The 23,068-nt window shown below is 37.8% G+C and overlaps 1 pseudogene; it reads right to left on the bottom strand.

Moving 5' to 3' along the window:
- Positions 1-10,793, bottom strand: part of LOC115279442 — a 49,644-nt pseudogene extending 38,851 nt beyond the window's left edge.
- Positions 10,794-23,068: the final 12,275 nt, after the last annotated feature.

The raw sequence follows: 23,068 nt of genomic DNA, 5'->3' as shown, positions 1-23,068 counted from the left end.
ATATTAACTTTTTATATTTAATATCTAATTTTGATACATTAAAATCTGATTATAACTATTAGAATAAAATTTTAATTGACAATTTAATTTTTAATTATATTTAATTGATTTAATATTTTAATCAATTAATTTTAATTTGAAATTTAATTTAATTAATCTTTAAATAATTTAATATAATCTTTAATATTGAAAATTTAACTTGATGACTTGTATTTGAAAGAAAGACCAAGGTGCCTGGGTGATTCAGTGCCGGAGCCGCTCAAACTGCCCGCAGTTTGAAGAACTGACGACATGGGGATTCGTTGCAGAGACTTTTATTGGTTCTTTTCTTCCTTCTTCTTCCCCTTGCGCAAAGCACCCTCCCTTATATATGTACCGTACAGGCTATGCAGCCGCTCATGATTGGCTGACAGCAACAGGGCTAACCAATTTCATGGCTTTGCATTGGTCGTACACTTATCGCGGTATCTGGCTGGGAGGTGGGTACACCAGAGGCAGGCGGGCCATACTTTGTCATGTGCTTGGGCTGATTGCCAAGGCGCCATCTTGCCTCTGCCTCCCACAATTCAGTTGGTTGAACATTCAAATTTGGCTCAGGTCATGATCTCACAGTGAGTTCAAGCCCCACATCAGGCCCTGTGCTGACAGCTTAGAGCCTCGAGCTTGTTTGGATTCTGTCTCCCTCTCTCTTTGCCTCTCCCCTACTCATGCTCTGTCTCTCACTCTCAAAAATAAATAAACATTAAAATATTATACTGAAAGAAAGACCAAATTTCTTCCATATAACGTTTTGAAAGTTGTTAGTTTAAATGTTAAATGACAGTAATAATTCATTTATTGTCTTTCAAAATATACAAAAGCCAATATTAATACCTAAGCCAGCTTCTCATTAACAGGCTAGGATAGAGATATGCATAAAATTTCAGGAGTATATGTACATAGTTCTAACTCGTTTACAGCTTCAGGTCTTCAGATACTCTTTCCTTTATGGATGTTGTGTTGACTCTTGCACTTATAATAGCAGTTTTAGACTTCTGAAGTCAGTACCTCTATCACACACACTTTGAATTTGTAGATAGAGAATGGGTGCAAAAAGAGTTAGTGAGAAGAGTTGTCTAGGATGAAATATGACATTTTCATTCAAACAGATATTTAGGGAATGTGAACTAAAAGACATACATTTGCTCATCTTCATTTGATCAAATGGACAGGAGTTTACAAAATCTCCTACATAATTTTATTCATGGGTGAAGCCTCCAATTAATCATGCACTGTTAGACATATACTGTGCTGATACAAATTTGTACTGCTCTGTCTTCAAGTGTTGAAAACAGCTATTATACCTTTCAAATAAATGGCTTTGTTGAGAACAAGAATAAACAAAGGCAGTAGATAGAAACTCTAATGGAAAATAAACCTATTGAGCAATTTCTCCCATCTTTAACTAGAGCTACATTTCTTTTCAAACAGGTTGTCTTTAGAAAGAATAAAAATCATTCTGGAGTGAATGTGCAAAAATTAAAAACAAATAAATTTGGCTTTTACAGAGTGGCTGATAGCCTTGATGATAAAATAAGCCTTCAGCTGCCAAAACATTCAGCTGATTTCCAGATTTGACCAAGAATTTTGGGGCAAAGTCCTCGTCTTACATTGGAGTCAAAGGATCTTGAGTGTATGCAGAGCAGACAAAATCATGGATTCAAAGGGTGTAGTAAACAGTTCCCATTTGTGTTTGTATCTCTCAAGAAGAAAGAGATATTAAATACCCTTGACAGGATTTTATCCTTTTTTAATCCTCTTTTTATTATTTTTTAATTTTTTTAATGTTTTATTTATTTTTGATACAGAGAGAGACAGAACATGAGAGGGGGAGGGGCAGAGAGAGAAGGAGACACAGAACTGGAAGCAGGCTCCAGGCTCTGAGCTAGCTGTCAGCACAGAGCCTGATGCGGGGCTCGGACCCATGAAAGTGAGATCTGACCTGAGCTGAAGTCGGAGGCTTAACCGACTGAGCCACCCAGGTGCCCCATATCCTCTCTTTAAATTATATAATTACCCCTCTTCCATCACTCTTTTGGTGCTTGTAATTATGCAAACTGATGTATGTGGTGATACTTTGACAGTCTAGCCTTCTGTCAGTACAGAATATTTGTTTTGACAAATTAAAGCGTATTTCTCAGAAGATAGAGAAAATTCTGGGCTATAAGCGTCTCTAGGTACAGTACTGAAAATATTTCCAACATATCTTGCCATGAATTTGGTTGTGGTCAGTTATAAAATTACTTTTGTTATAATTTCAAAATTCACATAAGCTAGTTTATAAATGTATCTTCATATATGATGTATAATACTAAAGACTGATAATTCTACTCAGGTTTACAAGACTAATATCAGCCAAATTCTATAACTATAGTTTTTGGAGAGTCAGTTCTAATTTCACCGGAAATGATATGCAAATACATTTCTTTCACTCTGGGAGACAATATCTGTGGTCCACCTGGGCTAGAACAAGATATTTATGACATGAATAGACAACAGAGGTCTCATATATAGAATATGATTTATTTACAAGAAATTCTACAAGTTAATAAGCAAAACAGGTATTCACTTAAAAATGGCAAAAATGCATTAGGAGCTTCAAAATATAGCACATTCAACTGTTTATTTAAAAAGGCATTCACTGTTATTACACATTGGAGAAAGGCCAATAAAAACCTTAATCATTTACTAGTATGAACCTAGAAGAATGTGCAAAAGTAAAAAGAGTAAAATATAATTTGCTTGGGGAAGACACACTTTAAGAAAACCAACAGTTATTCAATTAATACCTTCAACAAAGATACATACTATGTACATATATATACTATAAATACGTATATACTATATACCTCAGAAATGTGCACAATAATTATTATCAAATTGTTTATAAAAACTCAAGTGCAGAGACAGCACAAGTATCATCTTGGAGTGGAATTCCTACATGTATGTACTTACATATTTGTGGCTCTTAACATACATGGGAATACTGTGAAAATGCAAACCCGACCCTGATATGCATCTAAATGGGAGACACTCAGAAACATCATACTGAACGAAAAAAGGCAGGTGCGAAAGCGTATACTTTTATAATTCCATTTGCTGTAACTTTCAAAATAAGCACACTCAGTCTAAGCTGCTACAAGTCAGGAGGGAATGTGTTTTCCTTGGGAAGTGAGGGGTTGAACTTTGGGAGGGAGCGTGTTCTGCACAGTGGGAAATATTCCACCTGGCTTCACAGGTAGAAATTACTCTTTTGTAATAATGCATTGAGCTGGACGTTTATGTTTTGTGCACTTTCTGTGTCATATTGTAGTTTAATTTAATAAAGTAAATACCCACCATTTATTTTTGCACATGGCTGTGGATTTTTTTGAATCTCAATTTAAGTACACCCAAACTTATCTGAAATGCTTTCAATGACAATTTCCTTTCCTGACTTAGCTCTTTATTCAGATCTTAGGAATATATCTTAAAATTATTATAAAGACCAAAATATAATTAAAATAACACACATTCCTGTACATCAAGAGGAAACATATTTACATTTATAAGTAATGATGTTTCTTAAGCTTTCCTTCTGTGTGCCCTTATCATAATGTTCCACTGTGATATTTTTATTTTTCTAAATTGCTGCACATGTCAGAGATATTATCTTCTCCTAAAGTGTGGATTTATTTCCAAGTGCTTTGTAAAGTGTATGAGGAAATATAGTTCAATTTGGTGAGAAGGCTCATAGAACTCTCTGCCTAAATACCACTTCTTAATAAAATAATTAACTTGAACTGACAGTATGAACCCATCAAGATCACTGACATTTAGGATAAAAGTATCCGTATGTCCACTTATCCTCAGCCAGGAACCCTAAAGAATTATCTAAGAATAATCCAGTAACATGGACAGCAGTGGTTGTGTTTAACCACAGGATCTTCATCATTAGGCTAAAAAAGCTTCTCAAGAAGTTGAGACGAAATGACTGAGAGCAAGAGCCTTTCACCATTTTAGCTGGGCTTTGTGGGCCTCCGAGAGGCTTCCCTGCTGTAGGATCCTGCTGTGTCCCTTCTCTGCGGAGCCACACATACTGCTTCACTGACTGCTTACCTGCCGTGAAGTGATATACCCTTTGCCTGGTTGTCTATAGTATTATGGTCACATTTGTAAAATGTGTAAAACAGGGAAGAGTTTCACCTGAGGCTTCCTGTCTGGATGTCTCACATGCTCGGTTTTCTTGTTTGTTTGTTTTACTTATTTATTTTTAAATTTACATCCAAGTTAGTTAACATCTAGTGCGATAATGATTTCAGGAGTAGATTCCGGTGATTCATCCTGTGTGTAACACCCAGTGTTCATCCTAACAAGCATCCTCTCTAATGCCACTTACTCAAAAGACCATTTTTAATACATTATACGATGTTTATATATATATATATATATATATATCAGATGATACACATAAGGTATCAAAGGGACTCATTTAAAACTAATTAAATTTCCAAATTTCCATGCATCATTTTGATCCTGGCTTTGATCAAGATTGTATTGCCAAAGATTGTATTCCTAAAGACATACTTTATGTTACGAATTTTTAGGTTTTGTCATATAAAGAAGCTAGGAATGTTAGGCATATTAACTTTTGGATTAAACCTTATATTCAAATTGGGTTAAACTTTATAACTTTACAATACTAGGTCACTTTTCTTCAGCAGTTAAAATCAGAATGCTGAGAATACAATTTATAGCTCATTAAATGATATTCTAATTGCTATGAACTTTGAAAGATATTGGGGACCCAAGAATGACAACCCTGATCCAAGGAACTAAATAAATTATACAGTGCTTTCCAAAATTGTTTTCAGTCGAGTGTTTCCAAGGGGGTCCAGCATAAGGGAATTTGCATTCACCTTGAGTTTTGGCCCTCTGGCTCTTCTGAATGAGTTTGTTGTAGCTGTTTTGATGAAAGAACTCTGTTCCTTCCTGGGCAAGCCAAGTGGCTGCACCATTTGGTCTTCCATGAGCAAGTTTTCTTCTCTTGAATATAAGAAGAAAATGTCACCTGCTGTTGTCACAGGGAAGAGTTTCACCTGAGGCTTCCTGTCTGGATGTCTCACATGCTCGGTTTTCTTGTTTGTTTGTTTTACTTATTTATTTTTAAATTTACATCCAAGTTAGTTAACATCTAGTGCGATAATGATTTCAGGAGTAGATTCTTGTGATTCATCCTGTGTGTACCACCCAGTGTTCACCCCAAGCATCCTCTCTACCCATTTAGCCCACCCCCCCCACAACCCTCCAGCAAACTTCAGCTTGCTCTCTGTATTTAAGAGTCTCCTATGTTTTGTCCCCCTCCTTTTTTATATATTATTTTTGCTTCCCTTCTCTTATGTTCATCCGTTTTGTATCTTAAATTACTCATATGAATGAAATCATATGGTATTTGTCTTTTTCTGTCTAATTGCATTTAGCCCAATACCCTCTAGTTCAACCTGTGTAATTGCAAATGGCAAGATTTCATTCTTTTTTTTTAATTTTTTTGTTGAATGTTTCCTTTGCTGTGCAGAAGTTTTTATTTTGATGAGATCCCAATAGTTTATTTTTGCATTTGTTTCCCTTGCTTCTGGAGACATGTTGATTAAGAAATTGTTGCAGCCAAGGTCAAAAAGGTTTTTGCCTGCTTTCTCCTCTAGGATTTTTATGGCTTCTGGTCTTATGTTTAGGTTCATCTATTTTGAGTTTATTTTTGTGTATGGTGTAAGAAACTGGTCTGGGTTCATTTTTCTGCATGCCGCCGCCCAGTTTTCCTAGCACCATTTGCTGAAAAGACTGTCTTTATTTCATTGGATATTCTTTCCTCCTTTGTCAAAGATTAGTTGACCATACATTTATGGGTCTGCTTCTGGGTTCTCTATTTTGTTCTGTTGAGCCGAGTGTCTGTTTTTGTGCCAGTACCATACCGTCCTGATGATTACAGTTTTGTAATACAGCTTGAAGTCCGAGATTGTGATGCCTCCAGCTTTGGTTTTCTTTTTGAGGATTGTTTTGACTATTTGGGGTCTATTTTTGTTCCCTACAAAGTTTAAGATTGTTTATTCTAGCTCTGTGAAGAATGCTGGTATTATTTTGATAGAGATTGCATTCACTATGTAGATTGAATTGGGTAGTATTGACTTTTTAACAATATTTGTTCTTCCCCTCCATGATCATGGAAATTCTTTTCCATTTTGTGTGTGTGTCTTCAGTTTCTTTCATAAGCTTTCTATAGTTTTCAGTGTAGAGATTTTTCACCACTTTGGTTAGGTTTATCCTGGGTATTTTATGTTTTGTTTTGTTTTGTTTTTTGTAAATGAGATTGATTCTTCTATTTCTCTTTCTGCTGCTTCATTATTGGTGTATAAGAATGCAACTGATTTCTGTGCATTGACTTTGTATCTTGTGACTGTGCTGAATTCATGGATCAGTTCTAGCTGGTTTTTGGTGGAATATTTGGGTTTTCCATATAGATACCATATCATCTGTGAAAATTGAAACTTTGACTTCTTCCTTGCTAATTTGAATGCTTTTATTTTGTTATATTGTTTGATTGCTGAGGCTAGAACTTCCAATGCTATGTTGAATAACAGTGGTGAGAGTGGATATCCCTATGTGTTCCTGACCTTCAGGGGAAAGGTCTCTGTTTTTACCCATTGATGATGATATTAATGGTGAGTCTTTCATATGGAGATTCTGTGGTCTTGAGGTACTATGCTTCTATCCCTACACTCTTGATGGTACTTATCAAGAAAGGATGCCATATTTTGTCAGATACTTTATCTGCATCTATTGAGAGGATCATTTGGTTCTTATCCTTTCTTTTATTGATGTCATGTATCATATTGATTGTTTTGCAGATATAGAACCAGCCCTCAATTCCAGGTATAAATCCCGCTTGGTCATGGTGAGTAATTTTTTAAATGTATTGTTGGATCGTGTTGGCTGGTATCTTGTTGAGGATTTTAGCATGCATGTTCATCAGGACAATTGGTCCGTAGTTCTCCTTTTTAGTGGGGCCTTTCTATGGTTTTGGGATCAAGGTAATGCTGGCTTCAGAGAATGAGTTTGGAAGTTTTCCATCCATTTCTATTTTTGGAACAGCTATAGATGAGCAGGTGTTAACTCCTCTTTAAATGTTTGGTAGAATTTCCCTGCAAAGCCATCCAGACCTGGACTCTTGTTTTCTAGAAGATGTTTGATTTCTAATTCAACTTCTTTACTGTTTATGGGCCTGTTCAAGTTTTCTATTTCTTCTTATTTCAGTTTGACTAGTTTATATGTTTCTAGGAATTTGTCCATTTCTTGTAAATTGCCCATTTTATTGACATTTAATTGCTCATAATATTCTCTTATTTCTATTTCTGCTGACTGTGACCAAGACTTCAGGCTGTCAGGGAGCAACTCCCTCCTGAGTTTTATCTCAAATGGGGCTCTTTCCCAACCCCTCACTTTTGAGGGACTATGGCTTTGACCTGCTCATACCCTCTGGGGGAGTCTCACCAAGCAATGGCCAGGTGTCAACCAGGCTCCAAGAACGTTCATGAGAGTGCTGCTGTCGATGTCTGGAGACTGCTGCTGGGTGCCAGCCTGCCCCAGAAAAAGTTCATGTGATCATGTAGCAATAGCGTTTTAGGGATTATGGTAACTCATAACACACATCTGGCACCAGGCTTGGACCTTAATGTCCTGTTTCAATACCAGTAAATGTGGTTGTTCTCTGGGGTCCACTGGGACCTTTGCCTGCCAAGTTCTGTGGTTTAAGTTGTGAAGATGTTGTGTGAATCCTCAAATAACTTTTCTAGGTGTGCAAGATGCTTTGGTGTTGATCTGGCTGCATTTTAGGGATGAGAGATGCAAAAAACCTTTCATGCTGTTCCACCATCTTGGCCCCCTCCTACTTTTTATATTTTTAAATAAAGAGCTATATTCTTTGTGGAACTAATTAAATTTAGATGAAAGCATATAACAAAAGCTTTTATATTCATATAACCAACTCTGTGCTTCACATAATACTCAATGCATATGAAAATATTTCAGACAGGGCACAATCATATCATGGCAGAAATCTAGACATTTATCTCTCATTTGGGAAATATTATGCGCAAGCAAACACAATATTTTCCATAATTATATTGTTTCCCAAGCAATGAGACAAGGAAAAACACTGTGTGTGTAATGAATACACCAGCAATTTTTAGTGCTAAGGCAAGAACTCATATATAATGATGAAATTCATGTCTGTTGCGAACTATAACAGAAAGGAAGTACTTTGGTCAAGACTATTCTAAAAATAATCTGACTCAATGACTTTTATTACAATATGTGTTCATAATAACAATATTTCATTTATTATTATTATAAGCAAATGAAGCTCTGTTAAGGAAAACAAAACTACTCAGCAACTTTTTGGCAAACAATTAAAAAGTAGATTAAATAAAACAGGGGTGACTACACAGGTATGTTTCACTAAAAAACTCAGTAGTAAGGCAACATGAAAATAGGATTACTGTAGCCTAGTTTAGAGAAGGCAATCTGGCTAGATAGTGGGTAACATTAAATAAAAAAGTTTAGAATAGTAAACAAAGTATGATAATAACCAAAATACTAGTATAAATTGCAAGTGATTGGTAACATGGACTTTACATCATAGGGCCCATTAAGATAGTGAGAGTAAACTACAGAAGTCCAAGTCTTGCTTTTCAGCACAGTTATGTAATGAAGTTTTGCCCTGCACTACAATTCTTTTTTTTAATTATTAATCAATTTATTTTTAAATAGTTTATTGTCAAATTGGTTTCCATATAACACTCAGTGACCTTCCCCACAAGTGCCCCCCTCCATCACCACCACCTCTTTTCCCCCATCCCCCTTCCCCTTTAACCCTCAGTTCGTTTACAGCATTCAATAGTCTCTCAAGTTTTGCGTCCTCTCTCTCCTCAACTCTCTTTCCCCCTTCCCTTCCCCCTGGTCCTCCATTAGGTTTCTCCTGTTCTCCTGTTAGACCTATGAATGACAACATATGGTATCTATCCTTCTCTGCCTGACTTATTTCACTTAGCATGACACCCTCGAGATCCATCCACTTTGCTAAGAAAGGCCAGATTTCATTCTTTCTCATTGCCTTGTAGTACTCCATTGTATATACATACCACATCTTCTTGATCCACTCATCAGGTGATGGACATTTAGGCTCTTTCCATGATTTGGCTATTGTTGACATTGCTGCTATTAACATTGGGGGTACATGTGCACCTATGCATCAGCACTTCTGTATCCCTTGGGTAAATCCCTAGCAGGGCTATTGCTGGGTCATAGGGGAGTTCTATTATTACATTTTTGTGGACGCTCCACACTGTTTTCCAGAGTGGCTGTACCACTTTACATTGCCACCAACAGTGTAGGAGGGTGCCCGTTTCTCCACATTCTCCCCAGAATCTGTAGTCTCCTGATTTGTTCATTTTAGTCAGTCTGACTGGCGTGAAGTGGTATCTCAGTGTGGCTTTGATTTGTGTTTCCCTGATGATGAGTGATGTTGAGCATCGTTTCAGGTGCCTGTAGGCCATCTGGATGTCCTCTTTGGAGAAGTGTCTGTTCATGTCTTCTGCCCATTCCTTCACTGGGTTATTTGTTTTGGGGGTGTGGAGTTGGGTGTGTTCCTTGTAGATTTTGGATACTAGCCATTTATCTGATATGTCATTTGCAACTATCTTTTCCCATTCTGTCAGTTGCCTATTAGTTTTCTTGATTGTTTCCTTTGCAGTGCAGAAGCTTTTTATCTTGATGAGGTCCCAAGAGTTTGGTTTTGTTTTCATTTCCCTTGCCTTTGGGGATGTGTCAAGCAGGAAATTGCTGTGGTTGAGGTCAAGGAGGTTATTTCCTACTTTCTTCTCAAGGGTTTTGATGGTTTCCTGTCTCACATTCAGGCCCTTCAACCATTTTGAGTTTATTTTTGTGTATGGTGTAAGAAAGTGGTCTAGTTTCATTCTTCTGCATGTTGCTGTCCAGTTCTCCCAGCACCACCTGCTGAAGAGGCAGTCCTTTTTCCATCAGATACTCTTTCCTGCTTTGTCAAAAATTAATTGGCCGTACATTTGTGGGCCCAGTTCTGGGTTCTCTATTCTATTCCATTGGTTGTTTTTGTGCCAATACCAAAGAAAGGATAAGAACCATATGATCTTGTTGATAGATGCAGAAAAAGCATTTGACAAAATACAGCACCCTTTCTTAATAAAACCCTTGAGAAATTCAGAATAGAAGTAACTTACCTGCACTACAATTCTAGGGTGAATGCCCAGAAGGTTTAACAGGGAGTCTTAACCTTGCTGATCAGAACACAAACTTTCTTCAGGCTGTGTGAGCTGATGGAATTATGATACTTCCTGTCCCTTTATTTCTTGTCACATGATGTTTCACTCTGTGCATATGGGGCTCAGTATTACCCCATACACTTTAGGGGTCTTTTATGCATATTTTTGAGCTGCTTTGCAGGGTCCCTTCCTCTTTGTGACTCCAGCACTCAAATCCCATCCACCTGTTCCTCTCCTGACTCCTCCCTTCATAGTCCTGGACTCAGAGAGGCCTTGCCTCTATGCTTAGAGTCGCCCTGAACCCTCCTGCCCTGTTCCATGACCCAGAGCAGCCTCTGAGAGTGAGAAAGCACTTTGGGCTCCCTTTCCCTTCCTCAGAGGCTGCTCTGGGATTGAGCCTTGAGATGCTGAACACACCTGCATGGCGTACATTACTAAAGCCAGTGAAGGGCTCTTTATAAACTTCAGATGCTGTAGGCAGATGTGGGAATCTATTCATCTAGCTGCCACTCAAGACAAGGCTCATGTGTAAGTTTTATTTATTTATTAAAACTTCCACCTACGAACCTGGAGTGGCTGCTTCTTTAGTCAGTCTCTACCTGCCTTGTCCTTATGTAGGCTGGTTTGAGATTACACCAAAGAAACTTCTGAGAGGGTTGAAAACTGACAGGGGCATGTTAAAATTATGGAGGTACACATGGTTTGTGAGTTTGAGCCCCATGTCGGACTCTGCTGTCAGCGTAGAGCCTGGAACCTGCATCAGATTCTGTGTCTCCGTCTTTGCCCCTTCCCCATTCATGCTTTGTCTCTCTTCCTTTCTCAAAAATAAATATTGATTTTTTTAAGTTATGGAATAAATTGCTGGCCTGATAATCTTTATGCATTCTGATTAAGATTATTGAACTTTCCAAAGAAAGAACAAGACATTCTAAAGGGAAACTAATTATTTAAAAAAAGAGCAAGCTGGGAAAGAGAGAGAAAGAAAGAAAGGAAGAGAGGAAGAAAGGAAGAAAGAAAAAGTATATATAATCACAAAGGCAAAATGCCTACTTTTTCAGGAAAGGGAAAACCTTGCTAACTAGCTTCTTTCCTTATGGGAAAGACCATGCTTCCTGTAAACACTAATATACCAGATTATTTTATCTGATAACATGAAAAATTTTGTAAGTAAAATTTAGTTCTAATTGGCTTTCACATAACTTTACAATTGTGATTTAACTTCCCATACATCAGACAACCACATTGGTGCTCTGCCCAGAACCACTAGTCCACCTTCAAAGCTTCTGTGAGATTTTGCTTCCAGAAGCAAGTGCCTGTAACTCATTCTCTCTGAAAGGCTGCCCAAGTGTCATGGGAGCCTTCGTTAGCTGTGTGAGTGACGAACACAGTTACTTAGGGTTTTGCATCCTTACAGGCATGAAGTTTAACTAGTCACTGACAGGTGCAATAACAGGGGCCCCAGATGCCTTATTCCTCAGTGGGGCAACTCTGAGGTTGGACACACTCCAAATTTCCTCAGAGTCTCTGACAGAATATTTTATCTGATAACATGAAAAATTTTGTCTCCCCATTTCTTGGTCCCACTTCCTTCCTGACTCATTTAATCTGGGAACTTGTAATCACAGATTATTAGCTCTGGGTCCACTTCTGAGAAACTCAAGCTAACACATACTGTTTTATAGAGAGAGAGAAAAAAAGGCCTATATCATCATGAGAATTTGGGTCCTTGTTATGTATCACATCTCATGTGAAATCAATAAATAGACATGTAGGTTTACTGTACCAGATTTGCAAATTAGATGAAAATTTGTCCTAACCTGAAGTGTTTTCTAAATTTAGGTTCATAAGCCTCAAAACCAAATAAAGGCAAGACACTGGATAATACTGTATTCACAACGGTAATAAATCCCTATGAGTGTTTTGGAGAAAATTCCCTTATCTAAGTATCTCTCTAACTCTTTTGATTATGTATAAACCTTTTTTGTTCTTTGATTTTTCTATACGATGTTATTCTTTTAGTTTATATTCTATAAACTTTAGATGAGTAAACTGCTACATGTCTACAGAAAACTCAATATAATCTATCTTCTCAGTAAGATTAAGGGAAATAATGTCTGTATTATACATTAAATTGCAGTAGTGCTTTACATATTATCAAAGTAAATCTCATGTGTGTAAATCACCATAAATATCATCATCATCATCATCATCATCATCACAATCTGTATTGTTATCATAATGGAAAAATGAAACATTATGGGAAACAGCAAATAAGAAAAACCAAAATATGCCTAATCAGTATTTGTATATATAATTTAAGTGTACCAGTACTTAGATTTTTTTCTTTCTTGGCAGAGTCAAATTCTGGTATTTTAAATTTGGGTCTAACATCAAAGATACAATCCCATCAGTTACATAGGGTGGTCCCTAAATCTTGAGGTCCTCTTCAGTAATTTCTATTATAATTTTGGAACAGTCAGTAAATTAGTAGCCAGAATACTCAAAAGAATATCTTGAAATCTATTGATTTTCTCTCATCATGTATTTATAAATGTCTTTTACTTTCTAATTGGTCAGTGCTTGTTATTCCAGTAAAAAAATGCTTCTGGGAGAATATTAGCTTTCCTTTATTCACTCAATAAATACTGTCTGAGTGTCCATTATGTGTCAGAAATTGCACAATGGGCTGCGGCAAGAAAAAAAGGAAAAAAGAACATGCAGAGCTTGTCCTCAAATAGCTCAAGGTCCTATGAATGAAACAAAAATGTAAAACCAAAGGCAATAAGATAAATGCTATGGAAGTGCTAGGGAAAAATAATTGTCATTTTCACTTTGGTATTTCAACTTTATGTAACCCAATAGGTCTGTTTAGGGAGCCATTAGAAATCCTTCACTGTTCTCATTTTGACAGAGCATTCTGATCACATTGTCATAGTCACACTCCCAGATGTCCTGCTTAACTTTATTGTCCTGATTTTTAAGGATCTCATATTGTTCCTGAAGGAGGCCTAACGATTTTACATTTTGTGACAGATTGCAACTAAAAGAACCATGATATAAGGTCCATAAGATTCATTAATATGCAGATGCTACAAATAAATTTCACATTTGTAATAAAAGTCCTTAATCCCACAACTTTTTGTTTCCAAAAAAATTTGAATAGTTTGAAAAGAAATGTTTGCATTATCTCTCAGCTGGTTTTGTACACTGAAGGAACACAAGGAAACAAGGAGGGTCTAGCTTCCATAGGCCAATTTAGAAAGGGCTTTGACCCAATTTAACTCCTATGGTGATTCTAAGATGAGGACAATTTATCAGGACTAGCAGAGCTAAACATTATTGATTTTCATAAGTGCCATGAAAAAATACAGTGCTCTAATTTTTCTACTATGGTAAGAATAATCAGAGTACATTTTTCACTGTTCTTGGTTATGTTTGGTAGGAAATTGTGTTAATCATTATTCTTTATAACTTCAAGGTCAGAACGTTTTGCATACATTTAATCAAAATCATTACATAAATCTGTAACTTACTCATCAAAGACTTTCATACAAGATTTGAAGTACATGGATATTTTAAAATATGTATGCTACATTACCATCTATTGAATATAATAGAATAAATCTTCAGAATTCAGTGAAAATAATAAAATTTCTGAGACTAAAATTTTGGTTAACATAGTGGTAAGGAGGAGAGTGGGTAAGAGTAAATCGTGGTGGAAGACAATGGAGTAAAAGGGGAAAGATAACATATTTATTGCTTATTTAATACTTGGCAATATTTTATTTAACCAAATAAATGAGTGAGGTAACACTATATCAATTATAAATCTATATTTGAGGAGAATTTATTAAAAAATCAAGTTTTATATCTTAAAGTTTTATCTATTTAAATTCACACTTTTGAATGTTAGTATGATTTTCTTTTAATAGAATATATCTGTATACTTGTGGTTCTGGGTAGTTGGTGCTATCATTATCAGCTATACCTCTTGAACATTCCTAAATATCTTCAATAGAAGATGGGGGTTGGAAGTCTGAACATGGCCACAAAATTTACTGAAGTATAAAAATTGATTATTTTGGAATGATGTCAGTAAGGTGGCAGACAGAAAGTTCCAAACCTTCACTCCCCACAGAAAGACCAAATAACAAGCAACATACCATTCACATTGTCTTTGTAAGAACTCCAGAAAGTAGTCAAGATGTGGCAGTAATCAAGCAAATACCTAACTAGTAAAAAGCCACAATCAAAATGCCAGAAAATTTCATGGCATTTTGTCATATCCCATCCCTTGTGGGCCCTGGTGCAGTGAGGAATAAACCACTGAGTTCCAAGTTCTTTTTAAGTAAGGATGGAAGGAAAAGGGGCATTCACTTTAGAGTGCCCTCTTTCTGTAAAGAGAGCTTTCCTACTACCCTTACTTTCTAATCTTATACTCTAATAAACATTTGCCTGCTCAAAAAAAAAAAAAAAAGAGGAAAAAAGTGGAAGTTGCAATACGTTGGCTTCTCTGGGAGCTATCAGGGTATTGGTTTATGCTTGACTTGGACAGCTGAGAACAGTTAGCATAAGTAGGATATTAGGTTGGAGGTTGTTGAAATCAATGATGAATGTCATAGGCAAGAGAGCTTTAGATGGACTGCAGACCCTCTGTAAGGCTGGAAGAAATGGTTGTTTTTTTCAAATTCTTAATTTTTAACAAAGAGCACAAGGCATACAAAGAGATAGAGAGCATGGACTATGTAAAAGAACAATATAAGACTCTAGAAACTGACCCTAAAACTACTTGGTCCATGTATTACCTGATAAAGACTTTTAAAACATCTGTCTTGAATAGCTTAATGAGTACAGAAATATGTAATGAATAAAATCAGGAAAACAATACATGAACAAAGTAAGAATATCAAAAAAGATAGAAATATAAAAATGAACCAAACAGAAATATTGGAGCTAAAAAAATACAATAACTGAAATGAAAAATTACTAGAGAAGTTCAACAGCAGATTTAAACAGGCAAAATTAAAAACCAGTGATCTAAAAAACAGATTATTGGAAATTATGGGGTCTGAGAGTGAAAAGAAAATGAAGAAAAGCGAACAGTCAAAGGAAGTTATGGTTGCCATCAAACAGACAAATGCATACATTATGAAAGACCCAGAGGGAGATAAGTTAGAAAAAGGGCTACTTTTTAATTTACTAAGTTGCAATAAACTTATTTTATGACAATTAACTTTATAAATGTCAGTTGCTCAATTACAATTTTATGTATAAATTGCATTTCCCTGCTTTTGTATTTTTGAAACCTGTTCTTGTCTTTTTTACAATTTTAGTCCATAAAATCATTTTATCTTTTTAACAGTGAAGTCACATGTAAGAGATACTAATGATGTAGATTAACAGTGATTGTTCTGTCAATTAAAATATAAGGAAGGTTTATATACATTAGGCCCAATTAATGGTTTATTATTTTACAAAATAAGAAGCTAAATACAAACAGATGTTAGTTACTTGTAACTTTCTTAAATGGTCCAGCTAATATTAACCTTGCTGGCACCAAACTCAGGTGTTTGACTTCCAAGCATAGACACTAGCCACCTCGGTACATTCAAATCGGAGTTGTGAACCATTGGAAACAGAGAAGGCCACTTGCCTAAACAGAGACAACACCACCAGCAAGTTGTGTAGTAAATTTTGGATCCAGGTCTTTTTAATTTTGAAATATGCTCACGATCATATGCATCTTCCCAACCGCCACGTGTGGCATTTGCCTTCAGTGAATGCTGGTTCCCTACGTCTCCACATCCACAAGCCCTCTCGTTTGGAAACAATAATAGTCATAAGAATATGTGACCATAGATAGTAGACCTGAGGTAGTTTATCAGCAAATAACAAAAGAGGTTGAGGAAAACAAGAAGAAATGGCAAAGAAGGGGAAAAAATAAAAGAAACTAAAAGGTAATTTTTGTGTTTTCTCCTATAAAATTGGTTAAGTCACTAATGCATAAAACTAGTTCTATTTTGGTGTGAAAGCTTGCAATTATTTATATTTTCTCTTGATTTTGGTGAGCCAATAAATAACACCTTTTATCCCCATCCCGCACCAACTACATGGAAAAATAGATACAAGGATCTTATAGGTGCAGAAAACATCAGCTTTATTGCTAGGGCTCACTTTGGATCCTTGGTAGGAATCACACCTTTGCTGGGCTTCCTCACATTCTGCATTTGAATTAAGCACTTTCCTCCCTAGTCCCTCATATAAACAGAAAATTCTGGGCTTATGGCAAACTGCCTATAGCATAGATACCAATAGAGCAGGGATACATCTTGGAAATATACAGAGGAAGGAGGGACAGAAAAGAAAAAAGAATGAATAGATTAAGCCAACCATACTCAGTTTCTTCTCCAAATGAACCAGCCAGTTAAGATACAGGGAGGGATATATCCGTGCCAAATGAGACAGGCCAGAGTTAATGGTCAGTTGACAACCTCGCACTGAATCTCTAATGAGGCTCAATAATGTAATTTTTGCTTTCAACACATTCTATGTTAACATTAATCTATTAAAAGCATATCATCTTTTTTCAATTTTTTATGTTTATTTATTGTTGAGACAGAAACAAAGCATAAGTGGGGCAGGGGCAGAGAGAGGGGGAGACAGAGAATCTGAAACAAGTCCAGGCTCTGAGCTGTCAGACAGAGACCGATGCAGGGCTCAAACTTACCAACTGTGAGACAATGACCTGAGCTGAAGTCGGACTCTTAATGGACTGAGCCAAGGTGCCCCAGACTTTATATTTTTATGTATTTTTTTGTGCCTACCTCTCTTTGGCCAACAGAATCAATAAAATGAGAGGTTCTGGAGTCTTGGTGTGTGTTTGGCTTACATCAGTCTCAAACTATTGAATTCTAGTAAGACTAGAAACCTGGAATCATACTTTCATGATACTTGCATTTGCTAAGTTTGAGTGTGTTTGTTTTGTTGTCTTGCATGTTTGTCTTCTTTTGCTGTAAGACAGAGGTTTGTAAACTTTTTCTGTAAGAAATAAGATATAAATATTTTAAGCTTTTCCAGTAACAAAGACCTCTGTTGCATTTTAATTTTTAGAAAATCTGCCTTTTAAAATGTAAAAATTATTTTTAGAATATAGGCTACACAAAGTAGACCGTGAGCCAGATTTGGTCTGCTGGCATTAGTTTGCTCTTAGGGAAGAGATAGATAGTGTTCACAGTCTGTGCATTTCAATGGAATCTAATTGATAGATAGCAATTAAGTGACTTATTTTACAAAAGGGATAAATGTCTCAACCTCCCTATTGATGTGATATCAAGACAGCCTGAGCAGGGGACCAGGACTTCATTCCTACTGGGTAGTAAGGAGACCCCTGCCCCACAGTTTCAATGAAGATCACATGGGTGGTGTGTACTTTTACTCCAATCCAATGGCATAAGAAACTCCTCCCTGTCTCCACAGAGTGATGTCAGAATAAGTCTTGTGGAGAGCCAGGACTTTCACCACTGCCCAAGTTTACTGAAGTCACACCCCTCCTACCATGGTGTCAGTGGAGGTCACATGACCATAGGTACAAGAGATGCTCTTAGCCAAAAATAGCATCAAAGAAGGTCTATCTGAAACCATGAACTTCTACCTCTGACACCCATGAGTGTCAAAAGAGACCTAGTGTGGAGCCTAGACTTATCCCCTGCTCCTTCCCAGCAGCAACAAGGCAATCCCCACCCTCTCTGTCACAGCAGGGTCTGACAAAGTCAAATATAATGGGTTCAGGTAAGATCCAGGGTCTTGTAATACCCCGAATGCCCAGGTCATCATCAAAAACCACTTGTCATAACACAAACCAGGAAAAAAATCTCAGTTTGAATAAGAAAAGATCACTGACATATGTCAACACCAAGATGATACTGATGATGGAATTATTAGACCATGACTTCAAATCAGCCATCAAAAAATGTTTCAATGAGCAATTATTAACATGTTTGAAAGAATTCAACAAAATAATTCTAAGAAAGAAATAATAACTCATAGTAAAGAAATAGAAAATAAAAGGCAACCAAATGAAAATTTTATAACTATGAAAAACTTTATAATAATTTTTTTAAAAAACCTCTCAGTGGATAGACTCAACAGCAAAATGGGAAGAACAGAGAAGAGTATTACTGAATTTGAAGACAAAATTGTAGGATTATCAGATATTATATTTCCCCAGAGGGAAAATAGAGTGAAAAATAAAATTAACAAAAGGTACAAAACTGTGGAGTCCTTTTGAACTATAACAGAAGATCAAATATTTGTGTCATCAAAGTTCCTAAAAGAGGAAAGAAAGTGAGTGGAACTGAAAAGCATTCAAGGAAAGCTGAGATTTTTTCAGGTTGGCAAAAGCAATAAGCCTATAAATTCAGGCAGCCAAGCAAAACACACACAAAGAAACATATACCAGGACACATCATAGTCAAACTTCTGAACACTATGTACAAAAGCTTTGAAAATAGCAGGGAAAAAAATCTATTTTATTGATAGAAGAAGCAATTCAAATAATACTGGATTTCTCATTAAAAAATTAAAGAAAATATCCATCAGGAATGATGTGGGATCAAGGTAATCTGGGATGAATCAAAACTAAGAGAACGTGTCATGACAAAGCCTACCCTGTAGGAATGGCTTCGAGGAAGTTCTTCAGAGGGAAAAAGAATGGTTAATAAAGAATCCTGATGAGGCATTTAGGGGACGAAGTCAGCTAAGCTGTTGGACTCTTGATTTTGGCTCACATCTCACATCATGACTTCACAGGTTCCTGAGTTCTAGTTCCATGTGGGCTCCATGCCGGAAGTGCAAAGCCTGCTTGAGATTCTCTCTCTCTCTCTCTCTCTCTCTCTCTTTCTCTAAATAAATAAACTAAAAAGCAAACAAAGAAAACAATACCAAATCACAGAATATTAGGAATAAAGAAAGAACAATGGAAAGAATGAGTATATATATCCAGTTTTATTTTCATTTTGAGTTTTATTAAAGAAAAAAACTTGCTATCTCTTCATACTGTTAGAACAGGTAAAATAAAAATAGTGGCAATGCAAAATGCTTTTAAAAATGCAGAGAAAATGGATCACTTACATATTTCTGGTGGGAATGTAAATGGTACAGATACTTCAAAAATAGTTAGGCAGTATCTTTTTAAAAACTATACATGCACTTATTATACGACCAAGAGCATTTATCACAGAGAAATGAACATGTGTACATGAAAGCCTGTACATGAATCTTCCTAGCTTTATTTGTGATAGTCCCGAACTGGAAACAACCACAATGTCCTACATTACCTGAACATTTAATCAAATGGAGGTACATACAGCTAAATAGCACTCAGGAATAAAAAAGAAACACATTAGAGTCAGAAAGTCAAATACTAACCAGTTCTGGTGAGGAGGGAGAAGGATCAGAACCTCCCTATACTTCACTGCTGGGAATGTTAAAGATGAACAAAGCCAGGCACTAGAGTTATGAATTGAACGCAGTAAGTGCTCATCCCAATACGACGGTATTTGGAGAAGGAGCCTTGTACGGTAATCAGATTTAGACCCTCATCAGGATGAGCCCCCATAATGGCATTAGTGTCTTTACCACCAGAGGAAGAGACCAGAGGCCTCTGTATTTGGTGTGCAAGTTTACAAGAGGACGGCTATCTGCAAACCAGAGAGAGGGGTGAAAGGCATCTACTCAAAGCCTCCATCACCCCCCAGCCACAGTTACAGACAAAATTCACAGGTGTCCGCACTTGGCCCTTTTTGTTTTTCTAGGTCACCAGGCCTTACATTCTTAGAAAACAGACCCCAACTACAACGTTTGCTTCTCCAGCCTGACCATAACCCACATCTCAGACAAGTCCTGACAGAGACCCTGGGAAAGCTGCCTCCTCCTGCTCTACCTGGCCAGGAGTCAACCCCTCCCAATACGTGCCATGAGCACGTCTACAACTTTCTCATATCCTTCAAAACCAAACCAAACCAGACCAAACCCCTTAAAATGCCCAGCCAGACAGAAGGTCCAGGCCAGCATTTCTCCAGCTGCCTGGCCCCTCCTCCTCTCACTTGCAGAGTGAATGAACTCTGTCCTGCAATTCCTTGCCACCTGTTTGACGGGCCCCGCTGATATTTTGGTGGCCCTATGAACAGAAACTGACCATCATCTGTTGGTCCATCTCAACCAGATCTCCTTGCAATCTAATCCCGGACAAGCCAAAGTTTCATTTTCAGGAGGCCTCTTTGAGGCCTGGCACATTGAGAACAATCACTAGGTGTTGGCTGATTCCCCGCACAGCAGGATTCAAGCTCCATTATGGGCTCAGTCAATAATCAATGAATTGGTCTTTGGAGGGATGTCTCCTCTGGGTCTTTCCACAATCTTAAGCTCCTCAATCCCTCCCCCCCCGCCACACACACACAGACCCTTGAATTTGGGGGATGCTCTGTTCTATGGGGCTCTGCACTGATCAGGGTTTCTCTAGATGCTGAGTCAAGATGTGTTCCTTCATGTTTTTCCATACGTTCCTAGACCTCAAAATCTCCCTTCTTTTCCTAGATTTCCAGATAAGCAATACCTTTTCTGTCCCTTCCAAGGACTCCTCTCGGGGATGCCTCCTTAAATATCTCAAAATATCCAATTAAAATAAGATATACAGCCCACAAGTCTCATTTTCTTCTTTAACACATGCTGACCTCAATATAAACTGGGTGACCAGGAGGTCTGGCCAGAAAATGGCTCTTTTGACCACAATACTCTTCTCCAAGTGAGTTTATATTGTCATCACCTGGGAAAATGGCATGAGGCTCCTTATGTCTGAGCTTCTTCGAACTTGCTTGTCATCCTGACTTTAGCACTGCCTGTCGAATGCTCCTTCTATCTCCCCAAAGACTCCCCCCCCTCCCTCTTCCCAATTCTCCGGACTCGGACTTCAGCCCTGCCAACCAACTTCTGCCTCTCCACTTGCCTGCAGCCAATCCTCCCTTAGCACTCCACAGCACCCCTCCTTCCCCTCAAGACTCGTTGTCACCCCTTTACCTTACCCTTCAGCCCTTGACTCCACATGCTGAATCTTCTCACACCCACCCTCGTTCTTGGCCACTCTCACCAGCCTCCTGATGCTCTCACCACCCAATTCCTTCTTAGGGAGGTGGCTGAGGCAGAGCCCCTGATTCAAGTCCACATCGCCTTCTCCATGCCTAATCCTTTTCATGCAGAACCTAAGCTTGGCTCTTCCTCAACTGATCCCTCCATATTCAACAAAGAATTTGGGTTTCTCACCTTCTTCTATGATTTATCATGTAGGGACCTATATGTTATTCTCTCCACCTGTACTACCCCGAAGAAAACATTTCAAAAACTGGATAAAGGTCCTATAACTCCTCATTCTGAATCACTACACCTGGCCTTCAAGGTTTTAAGCACACACAGGAGGAAATCAAAGAGAAAGAGAGACAAAATGATCAAAAACTATTTCAGACTTATGAGCTCCCCCCTCACAGTAGGGTTGCGTGCCACCTCCCAAAACCTGTCTTCAGAGCCCACACAAGGGATCAGCCATATTCCCAGTAGGGAATCATCAGGATTTCTTCAAGGTATGGATGAGATACCCCAGGATAGGAAAAGTCTCCCCTACATATCATCTCCACAACTGAGTCCAAGGTACATCTCCATTAAAGGAAAGAACATATTATTTCTTATCGACACAGGAGCAATCTACAGCACTCTGCCTGGATATTTAAGACCCTCTTTTCCTTTCTTCATCTGTTGTGGTGGTGGCATTCTTCTTCACCCTTCAGGGGTCCCCCTCTTGCCATGTGCCCTGGTGTTGGGGCCCAGTAGGCAATAATAACCCTCAAACAATATTTTGCCTCTTGGGCCGCACATATGGCTTCTGTTCATCCTATGATTTACTTTATTTTCTGGGGGTGAACATAATCCTCTCCCAAAAGATTTGCTTAAGGCTGTAGGGAGTGAACATAAATCTCTCCCAAAAGATTTGCTTAAGGATAAGCATCCCACCCTTGAATAATTAATGCAGGGCGTTAAGGAATGTATATCTCCTCATAGAATTCTTCAGACCTATCATATGTTTAAAACCAGACTATCATTAGGGGATTCTTTTTGCAATGACTTAAACCTGTTACTTGCTGATAAGAATGATGTAATCACCCAGGGTATATAAGACCCTGGCTATCTCAATAAAGAAGTGTCCTTTTTTACCAACCACCATCCGCTCGCGCGCTCTCTCTCTCTCTCTCTCTCTCTCTCTCTCTCTCTCTCTCTCTCTCTCTCTCGTCTGTCTTGTCTTGTTCGTCTTGTCAGTCTTCTTTCTTAGAGATATTTTCGCCGACACCAACTCCCTACTCGGGACCTTTCGACTGTGGTGCGTGGGCTGGTCCCCCGCACCCTGGGAGATCAAATCTTTAGCCATTGCTTTCTTGTTCTGTGGCACTATCCTGTCCCTCTTCTAGGATTAGACATCATGACCAAATTAGGAACTCACTTTCATCTGCACCCCACACGTTCACAATCCCAGTTCTTGGGACTCCTTACTGAGTCTACACTCTGCTCCCATCTCACTCTCTCCAGTTATGACTTCAGTTCCCTCCTCTGTATGGGCCAACTCAAAGCCTATTAAGGCTACTCACCTCACTCCTATC

The sequence above is a fragment of the Suricata suricatta genome, chromosome 15 (genome assembly GCF_006229205.1).
Source record: "Suricata suricatta isolate VVHF042 chromosome 15, meerkat_22Aug2017_6uvM2_HiC, whole genome shotgun sequence".
NCBI classification, from domain to species: domain Eukaryota; kingdom Metazoa; phylum Chordata; class Mammalia; order Carnivora; family Herpestidae; genus Suricata; species Suricata suricatta.
The sequence above is the reverse complement of the archived record's forward strand: the minus strand, read 5'-3'. Positions and strand labels throughout refer to the sequence as shown.